This window comes from Lethenteron reissneri, chromosome 55 (genome assembly GCF_015708825.2).
Source record: "Lethenteron reissneri isolate LAM-NWPU_2019-01 chromosome 55, ASM1570882v1, whole genome shotgun sequence".
In the NCBI taxonomy this organism is placed as follows: Eukaryota; Metazoa; Chordata; class Hyperoartia; order Petromyzontiformes; family Petromyzontidae; genus Lethenteron; species Lethenteron reissneri.
Window position 1 is genome coordinate 7222772 of NC_083833.1, and position 19964 is coordinate 7242735.

The window sequence follows — 19964 nt, forward strand, 5'->3', positions numbered from 1 at the left end:
CGAGGGGGTGGGTGGCCAACACCACGCCCGACCGCCTTTGTCTCCCCCAGTGGCGATGTTTATACGCCTCACCGGGTACTCATTTGAGGCTGAGTCGACCTAGGAGAGACCCAGGACCAATTCAGATAATCGTCGCCGAGTTCGTAGCGCAGCGTAGCGCTAACCGCTGCACCACCGCTCCCCACTCACACCAGCACTCAACTCACAACAACACTCACCACCCTCACCTCCCACTCCCCACACGCCCCACACACACACACTGAAAAAAAAATAACAAAAACATTTTGAGAGGAAATGACAAAAGATAACTTTGATGATCTACACGCCTATGGAACTTGTGTCTATTAAATAATTTTAGTAAAAAAAAAATAGGAAAGACGAGCAAAGATTTGGGACAATTTCAGTTTGCGACGTTCGTAAGTTCGCGTTGTTATCACGAGTCGGCACAATACAAAACACGCGACAAAGACAAAGACCCCCCTTCACCCCGTGTAGCCTCGACATGCTGTTGGGACAAGTGCCACTCACGTGGTGCACCGACGAAGAATCAAATTTCGATTTAAAGCTTTCGTGACTGCAGGGATTCATCTTCTTGGTTCTTTCGGTAAAGTCACGTAGAAAGGAAATAATAAAATAATAAAAATAAAACATAATAAAATAAAATTCTCACGACGTTTCGGCCACAACGCAAGCAGCCGTCCTCAGGCGAAGAACAGAGCTGTCGGAAAGACAGCGTCCTAATGTTCTCGAATGCTATGTTCTTCACCTGAGGACGGCTGCTTGCGTTGTGGCCGAAACGTCGTGAGAATTTTTATTTTACGTGAATTTTTATTCTACGTGACTTTGCCGAAAGAACCAATAATATGAATCATCAAGCCCACTCCACTGATGCTCGCGGCTTTTGGCTGAACGTCAAGCAGCTGGGGGAGACAAAGGCAGCCGGGGCATGATGTGTGTTGGCTACGGCACCATACCCACATAGGTGTACATTGCCACACTTGCATGCACTGTATGTTGCTGAACTTAATTCTAGATTTGAGGCTTTCGTGACTGCAAGGTTCCATACTCTTAGTTCTTTCGGTAAAGTCACGTAGGTAAAAAATGAAATTAAAATTAATAAAAAATAAAATAATAAAAAATAAAAAATCACGACGTTTCGGAGGCAACACAAGTCTCCGTCATCAGGTGGGACCGTCACAGCCAGATTTGCTGCATCAAGTGAGTTGTTGAACTTCTTTCGCACCGTACGTATCCGACCGCGCTAATCGGAGTCGCGGTTGGAAGGACACACAAACTAAACACTAAAGAGCAGTTCCAAAGAAACGAGTTTCTCATCTAGATGACGAGTTTAAAAGTGTACAGCTCCCAGTGGCTTGCTAATATCGGAAGGGAGAGCGTTCCAGACGGCCGCAGAAACGGCGCATCTGAAAGCGCCTCGCGATGTTTAAGTTACGACGGCTGTGAAGGTGTCAGCCGCAATTCGCGTGGTGGGTTACACTGCTTGACTAGGTCAGCAGCGAGGTGATGATCGTGGCGTGCACACACCACACCACGCCCACCCCCCTCTTGTGAAACATCAGAATTGGGGAGACAAAGGCGGCCGGGAGTGGTGTTGGCTTGCTCCCAACAGTCCGTGCAGGCCATGCGAGGAGATGCATGTCAAGTAAGTATGTAAGTTCGTTGGGTATTAGCCAGGCATGTTGGTATGTGTGTGTGTGTGTGTCTATGTGTGCGTGTGTTTATGCATACAGGTATGTTGGTATGTGTCGAGAGCGGTGGCGCAGCGGTTAGCGCGCTTCGTTGCGAACCCGGCGAGCCAAGTTCGAATCCAGCTCACGGCCAACATTGGGGACGGATTAACTGAACAGGTCCCGAGCCTCCCCTAGGTCGACTCAGCCTCAAATGAGTTGCCAGTGCGGTGTGTGGTAAACATGAATACTGGGGAGACAAAGGCGGCCAGGGCTCAGTGTTGGCCACCCTGCCCCCCCTCCCTCGTGCGCCGTGCCGGCCTTCACAGGTTCCGCTCGCTAACAGCACTTGCCCCAAAATGCTGGTAAGGCTATACGGGGGATCTTTGTCTTTGTATGTTTATACAAATGATCCTGTCTCAGCTGCCTCACCTGTGTTTCCCCCCCTCCCCGCACACACACTCCCCTAACCCCCCTAACCCCCCCCCCTGCCCTAACACTGACTCACTGACTCCTTCATGTATATATGGCCGTGTGTGTCCCTTTTATGCGAGATGTCAGTCAGACGGGCAATGGGGCGAGGATGCCTGGAGTGCATTCACCCAAATGGCAATGGATGTTTAGCCCCGGGTCTTAAACGCCTAAGCACTTACACGATTGTAAAAGTCCCCAACTCTGTAGGGACACACACGCGCACACGCGCACACGCACAAACACATTTGACAAAGAAATATATGGGCCCGTCTCTTTCTCTCTCTTAGTTAGAGGGGTATCAACATTGGACAGTTGCGCCCTAATGCACTCCACCTTTTAGCCGCTGTTAAAGGGATATCCGTGCTGGATGAAGGCCTCTCTCTCTCCCCGTGGCGCGTCAGTTAAGGGGGTTGTTTGACCATACTTCACCGCGCCGGTCACTACGATCTGTCGAAGCAAATCACGCACCACCGATGCCCATAGCCGAGGCCAGAAATCTAACTCAGATGGCTGGGTTCACGGCACAGCGCGCTCTGGGCGCCACGATGGCTAGGAGATGTTAACTACCTCGCCTGGTATACAGGAGGTCGTGGGTTCGAACCCACCCCTGATGTCTGTATATTTGTAGTTTGCGTGTCTCTCTCTCTCTCACCATCATCACGATGGCTAGGAGATGTAAACTACCTCGCCTGGTACACACGAGGTCGTGGGTTCAAACCCACCCCTGATGTCTGTATATTTCGAGTTTGCGTGTCGCTCTCTCTCATCATCATCACGATGGCGAGGAGATGATAAGTACCTCGCCTGGTATACAGGAGGTCGTGGGTTCGAACCCACTCCTGATGTCTGTATATTTGGAGTTTGCGTGTCTCTCTCTCTCTCACCATCATCACGATGGCTAGGAGATGTAAACTACCTCGCCTGGTATACAGGAGGTCGTGGGTTCGAACCCACCCCTGATGTCTGTATATTTGTAGTTTGCGTGTCTCTCTCTCTCTCACCATCATCACGATGGCTAGGAGATGTAAACTACCTCGCCTGGTACACACGAGGTCGTGGGTTCAAACCCACCCCTGATGTCTGTATATTTCGAGTTTGCGTGTCGCTCTCTCTCATCATCATCACGATGGCGAGGAGATGATAAGTACCTCGCCTGGTATACAGGAGGTCGTGGGTTCGAACCCACTCCTGATGTCTGTATATTTGGAGTTTGCGTGTCTCTCTCTCTCTCACCATCATCACGATGGCTAGGAGATGTAAACTACCTCGCCTGGTACACACGAGGTCGTGGGTTCAAACCCACCCCTGATGTCTGTATATTTGGAGTTTGCGTGTCTCTCTCTCTCACCATCATCACGATCGATGGCTAGGAGATGTTAACTACCTCGCCTGGTACACAGGAGGTCGTGGGTTCGAACCCACCCCTGATGTCTGTATATTTGGAGTTTGCGTGTCTCTCTCTCTCATCATCACGATGGCTAGGAGATGTAAACTACCTCGCCTGGTATACAGGAGGTCGTGGGTTTGAACCCACTCCTGATGTCTGTATATTTGGAGTTTGCGTGTCTCTCTCTCTCTCACCATCATCACGATGGCTAGGAGATGTAAACTACCTCGCCTGGTACACACGAGGTCGTGGGTTCAAACCTACCCCTGATGTCTGTATATTTGGAGTTTGCGTGTCGCTCTCTCTCATCATCATCACGATGGCGAGGAGATGATAAGTACCTCGCCTGGTACACACGAGGTCGTGGGTTCAAACCCACCCCTGATGTCTGTATATTTGTAGTTTGCGTGTCTCTCTCTATCTCACCATCATCACGATGGCTAGGAGATGTTAACTACCTCGCCTGGTACACAGGAGGTGGTGGGTTCGAACCCACCCCTGATGTCTGTATATTTGGAGTTTGCGTGTCTCTCTCTCACCATCATCACGATGGCTAGGAGATGTTAACTACCTCGCCTGGTATACACGAGATCGTGGGTTCGAATCCGACACCGTGGTCGAGTGGATGTTTGCTCCGGGTTCTCGGGTTTTTTTTCCTCCTCCGCATTTAGAATCAAGGTCACGCGTTTCAGAATGTTTGGCTGCTGTACTTTTTTTCCACACGATAAGCCGCCAAATTCGCTGAGCTATCAATTGTGGCCAGGTCGCTTTCTGAAAAAGAACTTGACAGCTCGGTGAGCCTTAGTTGATAGAATAAAACAAAAGATATTTTGATTTAAAACTTTCGTGACTGCAGGGATTCATATTCTTGGTTCTTTCGGTAAATTCTACATTTAAAGCTTTCGTGACTGCAAGGAACCGTCACAGCACGATAGCTGTATCAAGTGACGGTTCCACCTGAAGACGAAAGCTTGTGTTGCCTCCGAAACGTCGTGATTTTTTTAAATTTTTATTTAACTTTTATTAATTTAAATTTTTTACCTACGTGACTCTTTCGGTAAAGTCACTTTTTCAAATTTTCGTGCTGTGGATTTCACACCTGATGACGATTGCTCGTGTTGCAGACGAAACGTCGTGAGAATTGTATTGTTTTTATTTTGTTATTATTTTATTATTTCCCTTCTACGTGACTTTACCGAAAGAACCAAGAATATAAAACAAAAATAGTTGAGTTTTACCATTAGCAGCATCGTCATTGGTTATGGTCTATCCACTGCGTGGATGGAATCGCAATCAATCCCCTTCTGCCTGGAGGATGTTTCTTGCACGATTCCATATCTCTGCGATGCTGACGAGCGCTCAGCTTAGCTCTCACGGTTGCCGGGAAAAGGGTCAAAAGAACAATTACTCCCTTCCAAGCGTCCAGCAACAAATAGCCACGTTGGAAGATGTTTAAGCATCGATAAGCGTTGATACGTTTCCTGGATTGAGCAGAGGGGCTTGTAATGACTCTGTCGGTGGCGGTGATGTCTGGCGCGTTTCTCTTCCCCTCCTTTGACTTCCATGCCGTCGCCAGTCTCTTTGCACCGTGATGTGCCCTGTCAAAGGGCCCACTTTTGGTTTTATTGTTTTAGCAGTCAATCTTTCTTCGTTAGTAACGACGGGCAGAGCTCCGCAATGAATGGGACCGTCTGTGTTTGGCGATCCGCTCTCAACTGCAACGTGCAGTGGCTTCCTGAGACGCCGAGTGGGTGATTTGAAGTTTGCTTCTGCCGCGGTTGATCCTCAGTGCAAGGGCCAAATCGCAACTCGTTACGCGTAAAGCGCTCGCCACAACAAATGCACCCAACAGAACCGTCGGCCGATGTCGTCTCGGAGAAATAAACCATCATCACACGAACTCCCGCAAACGCTCCACATATTTCCACCACCACCATCGCCGCACTTTCGATTAGCACGGTTGGCTACGTACGGTGTGAAAGAAGTTCAACGTACGTATATCGACACACACACACATATACACACATCACTACTACCCGCCAGGGACGGACGCGGGATACGTGGACAAAGCAATTGGGGCAGGGCAGTTGCCGTCCTACCACGCAGAGTAATTTTATTTGACTTAAAACTTCCTTCCCACTTATACGGGAGGAAATACTAAAAATAAATTAACAAATATATGAGACGGCTGTCTTGGGGATTTTGTGTTTGGTGAGCATGGATTTGAAGTATGCCAACTTGCCAGAGTACATATCATGGGATTATTCCTTGTCTTCTTCTTACCCACAGTACGTCCGTGTAAACATTTAATAATTATAATATTATGTTAGATTTCGATTTAAAGCTTTCCTGACTGCAGGGATTCATCTTCTTGGTTCTTTCGGTAAAGTCACGTAGAAGGGAAATGATAAAATAATAAAAAATATAAAAATAACAATGCTGCACGTGTAGTAGCTGCTACTACACGTGCAGCTACTACACGTGCAGCTACTACACGTGCAGCTACTACACGTGCAGCTACTACATGTGCAGCTACTACACGTGCAGCTACTACACATGTAGCTACTACACGTGCAGCTACTACACGTGCAGCTACTACACGTGCAGCTACTACACGTGCAGCTACTACACGTGCAGCTACTACACGTGTAGCTACTACACGTGCAGCTACTACACGTGCAGCTACTACACGTGTAGTAGCTGCACGTGCAGCTACTACACGTGCAGCTACTACACGTGCAGCTACTACACGTGCAGCCACTACACGTGTAGCTACTACACGTGTAGCTACTACACGTGCAGCTACTACACGTGCAGCTACTACACCTGCAGCTACTTGTGTAGCTACTCCACGTGTAGTAGCTGCTACACATGTAGCTACTACACATGCAGCTACTTTTGTTACTGGGATAATTGCGGCACTGGCTACCAGTCCACACTTTGCCCTCCTGCATCCTGCTGTTGGCGAGCCGGGCAGGCTACGCGTCACCTCCTGGATGATGCGCACGGGGAAGGAAGCTCTTCGCAACGTTTGTCGCTTGTGCGGTCACTGCGTGGCCCACCAACCCTCGCTGCTGCTGCTGCTGCTGCTGCCTCCACAGCGCTGGGACCACCGCAGGCAAGAGACACGCGCAGCATCGCAGCCACCACCGTTCGCGATTTGTTAAAGGCGCAGGCCTGCAATTTCCTCGCTCTTGCCGCTGCCGGCGGAAGGTCTTCCGTGCCCGCCCGTGCCTGTAACGGGGGGGGGGGAGGCTATGGAACCAGCGAGCTGCGTTCGATTCCCATCTACGGCCAACGTCAGTAGCGATTGACATCTGAACCGATCCTGGGTAGCCCCCCCCCCCCCCATTTCAACTGACCTGCACCGACCAGCGTGGTGAAGTATGGTCAAACAACTGGATGAAGCTTTCCTTCATCCAGTAGTAGATATAGAAAGGGGCTGTAAGTACATATTCAGAGCAGAATGGATATAGGACGGGGACGTTTGAATTTGTGTGGGACGGAGACGGGGCTGTCCGGAGTAACACTCAAAGCTCCGCACAGATGCATTCAAGAATCTACTGCTGCATTGCCAATCTCTCACCTGATTTGCTCACGAGTTATGACATCACACGTATCGCTCTATTTAAGAACGACACAGGAGGAGGATTTCTCCACAAATCTGGCTGTCATCTGATGATGCTAGTTGTAGTTACTGGCGAAACGTCGTACTGGAATTGTAAATGTTGTGTGCTTACTCTCCAACACACCGGTGTGCTGTACTAGTATAGTACACTATACACTACACTATACACTACACTATACACTACACTATACATTATACTACTATGCACAACACGATACACTACACTATACAATATACTACACTATACACTACACTACTATACACAATACACTACATTATACACAAGTGCTGTACTAGTAACGAATTGGCACGTTCTGTTTACGTGACAAAACTTAACTAATTGGCTGCGTCGGGTGGTGGCGGGTTTAACGACACATTCATATTTTCTCGATCTAACCCAAAAACAACCTCTGATGGAATGACAATGTCCGTACACTTGTTCTAAAAAACCGAAGCGCTTGGATAATTCCGTCTCACTCATGGCATGTGCTCAGTGACTGATGTTCCGTGACCCGTATCAGGTCACGAGAACCGGACGAACTGGCCTGTGGACTTGGTGATGGAATGAGACCCAACGTATGTTTGTTTGTGGGCAGGATGTACAGTGACCCCACACTGCCCTCTGCTGGAGACTGGGGTGAACCGCAGATTGTGTTAGAAGTTCAGAAGTTTATTTTTCCCCGAGTACACGGACTCCTCCTCTGCTAACGAACGAGTTTGGTTCCAGAGGTCTGTTCGAAAGTCGATTTGTTTGTAAGTCCAACTTTACTCCTGTCGATACCAAACACGTTGCTTGGCATGTACACTAAACATGGAGAATGGCTTTAAAAGTTGTATAATCTCCTGTACATGTGGATGCCACTGATCCTTCACGTTCTGCAGATGTAGATGCCACTGGTTCTTCACGTTCTGCAGAGGTAGATGCCACTGGTTCTTCACGTTCTGCAGATGTAGATGCCACTGGTCCTTCACGTTCTGCAGAGGTAGATGCCACTGGTTCTTCACGTTCTGCAGATGTAGATGCCACTGGTCCTTCACGTTCTGTAGATGTAGATGCAACTGGTTCTTCACGTTCTGCAGATGTAAATGCCACTGGTTCTTCACGTTCTGCAGATGTAGATGCCACTGGTTCTTCACGTTCTGTAGATGTAGATGCCACTGGTTCTTCACGTTCTGCAGATGTAAATGCCACTGGTTCTTCACGTTCTGAAAATGTAGATGCCACTGGTTCTTCACGTTCTGCAGATGTAGATGCCACCACCCCCATCAATTATGCGGCGGTATGAACTTAGGGGCCGTCCATAAATGACGTCATGCACCTAGGGGAGGGGGGGGGGGTCAGACATTTGTGACGATGTGTGACGAGGGGGGGGGGTTGAGAAATGTGACGTCACATCAAAATGCGCAACTTTAAATAAATATAGAATTGTTATAACAACACTAATTGTTATAACAACACTCCTACAACATCAGAGTGCAGCGCCAAGTTAAATACATACTACAATGACAATAGTTTAAAGCGATTTGAAGCATGTTTTATTTTTTTAGGGGGGGGGGGCAGTGCTTTGTGACGTCATATTTGAGGGGTGGGTCTGACTTTTTGTGACGCCGAGTGACGAAGGGGGGGGGGGGGTCAAAAATCGTCCAAAATCGCGTGACGTCATTTATGGACGGCCGCTTACGACTCTCGCTCCGAACAGGCAACTTGACATACAGACAAGTTTGTTCGTCACTGTACTGCAAAGCCCATTGAGCTCAGACGCCGGTTTTCCAGGGCGCGACTTGTCTGGTAGACAACATCACATTGTGTGTGTACGTAGCCTTCCCTTCGCGACCAAATACGATTCACGATTAGCGATGTCCGAAGCGCCGCTGGACCTCCCCCGTAGTAGGTCGATTCTTCGAACCTAAATGTGTACCTGATGCAGCGTGTAACCACCACCACCACCATCATCATCACCACCACCACCATCACCACCATCATCACCATCACCACCATCACCATCACCACCACCATCATCACCACCATCACCACCATCATCATCACCACCATCACCACCACCACCACCATCATCATCACCACCACCACCATCACCACCATCACCACCACCACCACCACCATCACCACCACCATCATCACCACCACCACCATCACCACCACCACCACCACCATCATCACCACCACCACCATCATCACCATCACCACCATCATCACCACCACCACCATCATCACCACCACCACCACCATCATCACCACCACCACCATCATCACCACCACCACCACCACCATCACCACCACCATCATCACCACCACCACCATCATCACCACCACCACCATCATCACCACCACCATCACCACCACCACCACCATCATCACCACCACCATCACCACCACCACCACCACCATCACCACCACCACCATCACCACCACGACCAGGGAGAGAGAGAGAGATATTCGTCACTTTTATTTCACCAGAGCAAGTTACCAGCGGGGACTTCCAGACAAGGGTCAACCAAAGGGGTCAACTAATAGCACGAACCTCTTGTCCATCACCAGCGAAGAAGCAGACTCCGTCTATCCGGGGTTACGCGTCCTTACAATTGCGGCAAAAACCTTCGGCGATCGCCAGATCACCGTCCCGAAGATTCGCCCGCCGTGCAACCGTCTGTCCATCTCGGCGTGCGCCACCGCCGACTAAACTTCGACGCATCACATCGGACCCCTTCCGCAAGGCGGTTGGCCAAACCGCGCGCCGACGGCTCGCCGACAACTCCAGACGGCCGCTGTGGGGTGCGTCACGACCGCCAGCCATCTCTCGCCTTTGCGAACCCGTTCGTCGTGCCACGAACGTAGGGATTACAGAGGGCACAATGGCCATAGGGTCATGGAAGACGACGACTCGTTCACCAAGAACACTGCGTGGGCCTCCAGAGGATACACGTGTAGAGATGTACTAAGTTAAGGGCTTTCGCCAGGGTTTATCAAAGCTGTTACAATATTACACAGGGTACACAACTCCCAGGGCCTAGGGGTCCTACTCTGAGTCCGGGTCCCTGCCGGCTAGCTCTGGTCTCTCTCTCTCTCGTGTCGGATCGTGGACTCTGCCGACTCCACCGAGCGGAGAGAGAAGCACCTCTACGGCTACCACCGGCTTCTCCCCAGACTCACTCTTCTGCCGACTCCACCGAGCGGAGAGAGAAGCACCTCTACGGCTACCACCGGCTTCTCCCCAGACTCACTCTTCTGCCAACTCCACCGAGCGGAGAGAGAAGCACCTCTACGGCTACCACCGGCTTCTCCCCAGACTCACTCTTCTGCCGACTCCACCGAGCGGAGAGAGAAGCACCTCTACGGCTACCACCGGCTTCTCCCCAGACTCACCACTCGATCCCTCTCTCTACCCACTGGTTCCCTCTTCACCCTGTTTACTCTACCCGTTCCCACAGTGACCCCGCTTACGTCACGGGGTCTCCCTTAAGTAGCCTAGGAGACGTGACGTCATCGCACTGAACGGCACACCTGACGTCACGTCCCCATTTTACTCCTCTACACGTATACGGGAGGCGACGGTTCGCGCAATGGGCCTTATTCACGGCACGTATAAATTATGTGAGTGCCACAGTGTTATTGGCAAACGCGTTGAGATTTGTTGTTGTTCCATTGGAACCTCATTTGCCAGTAGAAAAATATGATAATAGGTTTTTTACCCTTTTATCTGGAAACAAAACTGGCACCTTTTTTTTTACAAGGAGTCATGTTTTTACAGTGAATACATTATCAGAGTTATGTTTTTTGTTTGCATTACGACTGCAGATATTGTGGTCTATGCAAACATGACTCCTTGTAAAAAAAAGGTGTCAGTTTTGTTGCCAGATAAAAGGGTAAAGAACCAATGATCATTTGTTGTTGTTGTTGTTGTTATTATTTGTGCTTGTGCAACACTGCCAACGCTGCAGTATCACCACCACTAAAGTCATTTACAGGAATATTGCGGATAGGCGAAATGTGTACTCTAGTGGTAGTGCCTTACGCCGAGGGTCTCTACTTCTAAGGCGGCCTCGCAGCATTCCGGAAAGTATCGAGTAACTTTAAAATAATTAGAAATAAGTTTTCGTGTTTAGTTTGTTATCTTCGTGGTTCTTTCGGTAAAGTCACGTAGAAAGAAAATAATAAAATAACAAAAATAAAACATAATAAAATTATTCTCACGACGTTTTTCCTTCTACGTGACTTTACCGAAAGAACCAAGAAGATGAATCCCTGCAGTCACGAAAGCTTTAAATCGAAATTTAGTTTGTTGTCCTTTCCCCAGCCACCTCCGATGGGCACGGTTGGCTACGTACGGTACGAAAGAAGTTCCACATACAGTACGTACAGTCGAGCTTGTTGCACAAACAATACGGTTCCTATGACCACTGTTTCATTGCTCTCATGGCTTTATTTTGGTGATTTAAAGCTTTCGTGGCTGCAGGGATTCATCTTCTTGGTTCTTTCGGTAAAGTCACGTAGAAGGGAAGTAATAAAACAATAAAAATAAAACATACTAAAATAAAATAAAACTTAATAAAATAAAATAATTCTCACGACGTTTCGGCTACAACGCAAGCAGCCGTCTTCAGGTCTTCAGGTGAAGACGGCTGCTTGCGTTGTAGCCGAAACGTCGTGAGAATTATTTTATTTTATTAAGTTTTATTTTTATTGTTTCATGGCTTTATTTTGGTGATTTCGAAAAGTGTATCGGTTTGGCCATGTTTGTTTGTTGTAGTACAGAGTTAGACTGATGGCCTTAATCTAAGTTGTCTTGTGGTTGTTGTTGTTGTTTAACTTGCATCCCACTGGGATTTTTGCACACAGCGTTGGTGTACGGTGCTTTTTCTGCAATATTTTGCTGTCTTTTCTTGGATTTTCTGTTTGCACTTAGTCACATATTCACTTTAAGATGTTTTCTTGTTCATGTTTTTTTGTTTGTTGCGGTTGCACCCGATTCAAGAGCCGAATGGCTCACAGGGCTACACCTAATACATGAACTTGAACTTGAGCCAACGAACCCTCGTTAGGCAACTTCCCTCGGCGCTTGTTTTCAATGTGAACACCAAAACAAAGTCGGGACATTGAAGGATCCCGGCGAGAACGAGGCAATCGCGCAGCTCACTTCGACACGAGGGTCAATCAAGGAGGTAAAGGCGCGGCCCTGCAAGTGCCTGCTCGCGGCACTGCTGGCGGAAGGTCCTCGACTAATAGGGTGGTTTGGCTCCAGAGAGCTTTCTCTGGAGCAGTGGTTCCTTATTAACATTTACGCCCTTTTGATTCTCAATAGTTTAAAACTAAAAGTTTAATTTTCGATTTAAAGCTTTCGTGACTGCAGGGATTCATCTTCTTGGTTCTTTCGGTAAATCAATCAGACTCTGTCTTCTCGACAGACCTGTTCTTCACCTGAGGACGGCTGCTTGCGTTGTGGCCGAAACGTCGTAAGAATTATTTTATTATGTTTTATTTTTATTATTTTATTATTTCCATTCTACGTGACTTTACCGAAAGAACCAAGAAGATAAAAGTTTAATGTTAACAAATACGTAGGTGGGTTTGATTAAACGAAGTAGTTGTTCTCTTAAAGCTTTCGTGACTGCAGGAATTCATATTCTTTGGGTCTTTCGGTAACTTCGTAGTTTTTTGGGATTTTTTTTAACCCATCGACGCGACTTTACCGAAAGACCCAAAGACTCTGAAGTAGTAGTTGTAACTCTTTGGTTCTTTGGGTAAAGTCACGTAGAAATAAAATAAATTGAATAATAGAATACGACGTTTCGATTGCAACACAAGCAATCGTCATCAGGTCGAACTAAATTTGAGAGAGAGACAAAACACAGACACGGAGACACACAGACAGACACACAAGCAGATACAGACATCACAGAGACACACAGAGAGAGACACAACATAGACACACAGACAGACACACAGAGACAGACACACAAGCAGAGAGAGACAACACAGAGACACACAGAGAGAGACACACAGAGAGAGACACACAGAGAGAGACACACAGCATAGACACACAGACAGACACACAAGCAGAAAGAGACAACACAGACACACAGAGAGAGACACACAACATAGACACACAGACAGACACACAAGCAGAGAGAGACAACACAGAGACACACAGAGAGAGAGACAACACAACATAGACACACAGAGACACACAGAGAGAGACACAACAGAGACACACAGACAGACATACAAGCAGAGAGAGACAACACACAGACACACAGAGAGAGACACACAACATAGACACACAGAGACAGACACACAAGCAGATAGAGACACACACAGAGAGAGAGACACAACACAGACACACAGAGAGAGACACAACATAGACACACAGACAGACACAGAGACACAGAGAGAGAGAGACACACAACATAGACACACATACAGACACAAGCAGAGAGAGGCAACACAGAGACACACAACATAGACACACAACATAGACACACACAGAGTGTGTGTCTATGTTGTGTGTTGCAATCGAAACGTCGTATTCTATTTCATTTATTGTTCTTTCTACGTGACTTTTCCTGCAGTGACGAAAGCTTCAAATCAAGTTTTGGTAGTTGTAACTCAAGTGCCCCGTGCTAAATTTGTGTTTTCGATGATGTGACTTTCCAAACTTAGAATCTGGCCACGTCTCGCTGCCCCCCAGAAAGGGCATCTCGCACCGCCAGGGGGTGCAGCGTTCACTCCCGACTTAAGTTCAAGTTCATTGATTAGGTATAGCCCTGTGAGCCATTCGGCTCTTGAATCGGGTGCAACCGCAACAAACAAAAACAAAAACATTAACAAGAAAACATCTTAAAGTGAATACGTGACTGAGAGCAAACAGAAAATCCAAGAAAAGACACCAAAATATTGCAGAAAAAAACCGTACACCAACGCTGTGTGCAAAAATCCCAGTGGGATGCAAGTTAAACAACAACAACCACAAGACAACTTAAGATGAAGAACCACTGCTCTAGGGGGTCTTTGGCCTCCTCTTCCACCCTGCCGAGTGCGTCCTGGAAGAGGATGGAGTTAATTATAGTAGTAATCATAGGTTTCTTACCTTCTTGGTTCTTTCGGTAAAGTCACGTAGAATGGAAATAATAAAATAATAAAAATAAAACATAATAAAATAATAATTCACCCGAGGACGGCTGCTTGCGTTGTGGTCGAAACGTCGTGAGAATTATTTTATTATGTTTTATTTTTATTATTTTATTATTTCCATTCGACGTGACTTTACCGAAATAACCAAGAAGATGAATCCCTGCAGTCACGAAAGCTTCACATTGAAATTTAGGTTTCCTTACCCTTTTTTTCTGGCAACAAAACTGAAACCTTTTTTTTAACAAGGAATCATGTTAACATTGACCACAATACCTGCAGTCAGAATGCAAACAAAAAAACACACACTGATAATGTATGCATTGTCCTTAAAATTTATTGGTCCACACCCGAGACAGCTTTTCTTAGAGCCTAGTCTCATACGGTGTTGGACCAGATGACGCCAAAAGGCGCACAACTCAAAGACAACGCACCATCAGAGTATTGAGAGCTCGGGGTAAGCATTTACATTACGAGACCTCCTTTGCCAGTAGCAAGATATAGTAATATGTTTTTACCCTTTTTCCTGACAACAAAACTGACACCTTTATACAAGGGATTATGTTTGCATTAACCACAACACTTGCGGTCAAAATTGCATTTGTAAGGCGTCTGTAGACTCGGGCTGTGGTGGATAAACGATGCCAACGCATGGTGGGGGTTCTACCCGAACGAACTGGCCACGAAATGGAGCCTAGTCTTATACGGTGTTGGACCAGAAGACGCCAAAAGGCGCAGAACCACAAAGACAACGCACCATCAGAGTAATGACGGCTCGGGGTGAGCATTTACATTATGAGACCTCCTTTGCCAGTAGCAAAATATAATGGATGGAGTCACCCCACACTTCACCACCCCACAGCACGCGACCTGCAGGATCGACCATGAGCGCGTTAGGGGCCGTCCATAAATGACGTCACGCGATTTTGGACGATTTTTGACCTCCCCCCCCCCCTTCGTCACACGACGTCACAAAAAGTCAGACCCCCCCCCCCTCAAATATGACGTCACAAAGCTCTGCCCCCCCCCCCCCAAATAAAACATGCTTCAAATCGCTTTAAACTATTGTCATTGTAGTGTGTATTTAATGTGGCGCTGCACTCTGATGTTGTAGGAGAAAACATTTATTAAAAATGATATTTAATTAAGTAGAACGTGTTGTCTATAATTATTTAAAGTTGCGCATTTTGATGTGACGTCACATTTCTCAACCCCCCCCCCTCGTCACAAATGTCTGACCCCCACCCCCCCCCCTAGGTGCGTGACGTCATTTATGGACGGCCCCTTACCCAATTCACCCTCCTGGGCGCACAGAGGCGTGCGTTAGTTTGAATTGCCGCGCCGGGCCCGATGTGCTGAACAACGCGGAATCAGAATTATCATCGGTGGGCAGAATGAACGGTGGCGCAGCGATTAGCGACAGCACGCAACGAACAGCGTTCTGAGTTCGGTTTCTCGGCCACGGCTAACGTCAGCAGGCCAAGCGACATCTGAAGAGGTCCTACACCTGCCCTCCCCACCACCACCATCATCATTGTACCAACGTGGTGAAGTATGGTCAGACAAACTCCCCCCCCCCCAACCCCTCTTCCCCCATCACCGACGCAGCCTTCATCCGAACAGCGAATTAACAACATGACGAGCAGTGCGGTGTAATCATCATCGTCGTCGTCGTCAATATATGTACAGCATCTAATAGTCTTCTTGGTTCTTTCGGTAAAGTCACGTAGAAGGGAAATAATGAAATAAAAAAATAAAAGATAATACAATAATTCTCACGACGTTTCGGCCACAACGCAAGCAGCCGTCCTCAGGTGAAGAACAGGTCTGTCGGAAAGACAGCGTCTGAATTTCAGACGCTGATTTTCAGATGCTGAATTTCAGACGCTGTCTTCTCGACAGACCTGTTCTTCACCTGAGGACGGCTGCTTGCGTTGTGGCCGAAACGTCGTGAGAATTATTTTATAATGTTTATTTTTATTATTTTATTATTTCCCTTCTACGTGACTTTACCGAAAGAACCAAGAAGATGAATCCCTGCAGTCACGAAAGCTTTAAATCTAAATCATCTAATAGATCGATACATCTCCACGAGCCGTATCCGTGAGCGCTGTGGAGGCAGCTCTGATGTGCAATATATAAATAAAAAATAAAACATTTCACGTTATTGCGGTGACACCTCGTCTCGGAAGCCACGCGCAGTGCAAGACGGCTCTCCCAACCATAACAGAGGTTAGTTATTTATTTTGGGGTTAGATCACGTAAATATATAAATGTGTCGTGAAACCCACCACCACCCGACACAGCCAACTAGTAAGGGTTGTCACGTAAACGGAACGTGGCCAATTCGTCACTAGTACAGCACTAGTGTGTAGTGTAGTGTATTGTGTATAGTAGTGTAGTGTATTGTGTAAGTAGTGTAGTGTATAGTGTAGTATATTGTATAATGTAGTGTATAGTAGTGTAGTTTATAGTGTAGTGTATAGTAGTGTAGTGTATAGTGTAGTGTATAGTAGTGTAGTGTATAGTATGTAGTGTATAGTGTAGTGTATAGTAGTGTAGTGTATAGTAGTGTATAGTGTAGTGTATAGTGTAGTGTATAGTAGTGTAGTATATAGTGTAGTGTATAGTAGTGTAGTATATAGTGTAGTGTATAGTAGTGTAGTATATAGTGTAGTATACTAGTACAGCACACTGGTGTGTTGGAGAGCCAAGCCACACCATTTACAATCTGTGCACGACGTTTCGCCAGTAATTACAACCAGCTTCATCAGGCGGACAGCCAGATTTGTGGGGAAATCCGCCTGTTTCGTTCCTGAAATAGAGGCGTAGATGTGGTGACGTCACTTGCGAGCCCTTCGCATGTTAAGGTGGTGTAGTAACTACATTATTAGTGTCGTAGTAGCGACATTATTAGTGGTGTAGTAGCGACATTATCAGTGTCGTAGTAGCGACATTATTAGTGGCGTAGTAGCGACATTATCAGTGTCGTAGTAGCAACATTATCAGTGGTGTAGTAACTACATTATTAGTGGTGTAGTAGTGACATTATCAGTGTCGTAGTAGCGACATTATCAGTGTTGTAGTAACTACATTATTAGTGTCGTAGTAGCGACATTATTAGTGGTGTAGTAGCGACATTATCAGTGTCGTAGTAGCGACATAATTAGTGGCGTAGTAGCGACATTATCAGTGTCGTAGTAGCAACATTATCAGTGGTGTAGTAACTACATTATTAGTGGTGTAGTAGTGACATTATCAGTGTCGTAGTAGCGACATTATCAGTGGTGTAGTAGCAACATTATCAGTGTTGTAGTAGCTACATTATCAGTGTTGTAGTAGCGAAATTATCAGTGGTGTAGTAGCGACATTATTAGTGGCGTAGTAGCGACATTATCAGTGGTGTAGTAACTACATTATTAGTGGTGTAGTAGCGACATTATCAGTGCTGTAGTAACTACATTATCAGTGGTGTAGTAGCGACATTATTAGTGGCGTAGTAGCGACATTATTAGTGTCGTAGTAGCGACATTATCAGTGTCGTAGTAGCGACATTATCAGTGTCGTAGTAGCGACATTATCAGTGTCGTAGTAGCGACATTATTAGTGGCATAGTAGCGACATTATCAGTGTCGTAGTAGTAACATTATTAGTGGCGTAGTAGCGACATTACCAGTGTCGTAGTAGCGACATTATCAGTGTCGTAGTAGCAACATGATCAGTGTCGTAGTAGCGACATTATCAGTGTCGTAGTAGCGACATTATCAGTGTCGTAGTAGCGACATTATCAGTGGTGTAGTAGCGACATTATCAGTGTCGTAGTAGCGACATTATCAGTGTCGTAGTAGCGACATTATCAGTGTCGTAGTAGCGACATTATCAGTGTCGTAGTAGCGACATTATCAGTGGTGTAGTAGCAACATTATCAGTGTCGTAGTAGCGACATTATCAGTGGTGTAGTAGCGACATTAGCAGTGGTGTAGTAGCGACATTATCAGTGTCGTAGTAGCGACATTATCAGTGGTGTAGTAGCGGCATTATCAGTGTCGTAGTAGCGACATTATCAGTGGTGTAGTAGCGGCATTATCAGTGTCGTAGTAGCGACATTATCAGTGGTGTAGTAGCGACATTATCAGTGTCGTAGTAGCGACATTATCAGTGGTGTAGTAGCGACATTATCAGTGGTGTAGTAGCGGCATTATCAGTGTCGTAGTAGCGACATTATCAGTGGTGTAGTAGCGGCATTATCAGTGTCGTAGTAGCGACATTATCAGTGGTGTAGTAGCGACATTATCAGTGTCGTAGTAGCGACATTATCAGTGGTGTAGTAGCGACATTATCAGTGTTCTAGTAACGACATTATCAGTGTCGTAGTAGCGACATTATCAGTGGTGTAGTAGCGACATTATCAGTGTTGTAGTAGCTACATTATCAGTGTTGTAGTAGCGACATTATCAGTGGTGTAGTAGCGACATTATTAGTGGCGTAGTAGCGACATTATCAGTGGTGTAGTAACTACATTATTGGTGGTGTAGTAGCGACATTATCAGTGCTGTAGTAACTACATTATCAGTGGTGTAGTAGCGACATTATTAGTGGCGTAGTAGCGACATTATTAGTGTCGTAGTAGCGACATTATCAGTGTCGTAGTAGCGACATTATCAGTGTCGTAGTAGCGACATTATCAGTGTCGTAGTAGCGACATTATTAGTGGCATAGTAGCGACATTATCAGTGTCGTAGTAGTGACATTATTAGTGGCGTAGTAGCGACATTATCAGTGTCGTAGTAGCGACATTATCAGTGTCGTAGTAGCGACATGATCAGTGTCGTAGTAGCGACATTATCAGAGTCGTAGTAGCGACATTATCAGTGTCGTAGTAGCGACATTATCAGTGTCGTAGTAGCGACATTATCAGTGGTGAAGTAGCGACATTATCAGTGTCGTAGTAGTGACATTATTAGTGGCGTAGTAGCGACATTATCAGTGTCGTAGTAGCGACATTATCAGTGTCGTAGTAGCGACATTATCAGTGGTGTAGTAGCGACATTATCAGTGGTGTAGTAGCGACATTATCAGTGTCGTAGTAGCGACATTATCAGTGTCGTAGTAGCGACATTATCAGAGGTGTAGTAGCGGCATTATCAGTGTCGTAGTAGCGACATTATCAGTGGTGTAGTAGCGACATTATCAGTGTCGTAGTAGCGACATTATCAGTGGTGTAGTAGCGACATTATCAGTGGTGTAGTAGCGACATTATCAGTGTCGTAGTAGCGACATTATCAGTCGTAGTAGCGACATTATCAGTGGTGTAGTAGCGACATTATCAGTGTCGTAGTAGCGACATTATCAGTGTCGTAGTAGCGACATTATTAGTGGCGTAGTAGCGGCATTATTAGTGGCGTAGTAGCGACATTATCAGTGTCGTAGTAGCGACATCAGTGACGTAGTGACTTCATTAATTATAATGAGTGTCGTAGTAGCTACATTATCAGTTCAGGGAGGGGTTCGGCAATCAGTCGAGGTGGGACCCCCCCAAATATTGTGATTTGTCTCTTCGCAAGGCTTTGCGGATGTCAAGACGGCCATTCCTGCGTCCTACCGGGCACCAGCCACTGCCACCTCTCGACTTAGAGAGGCTCT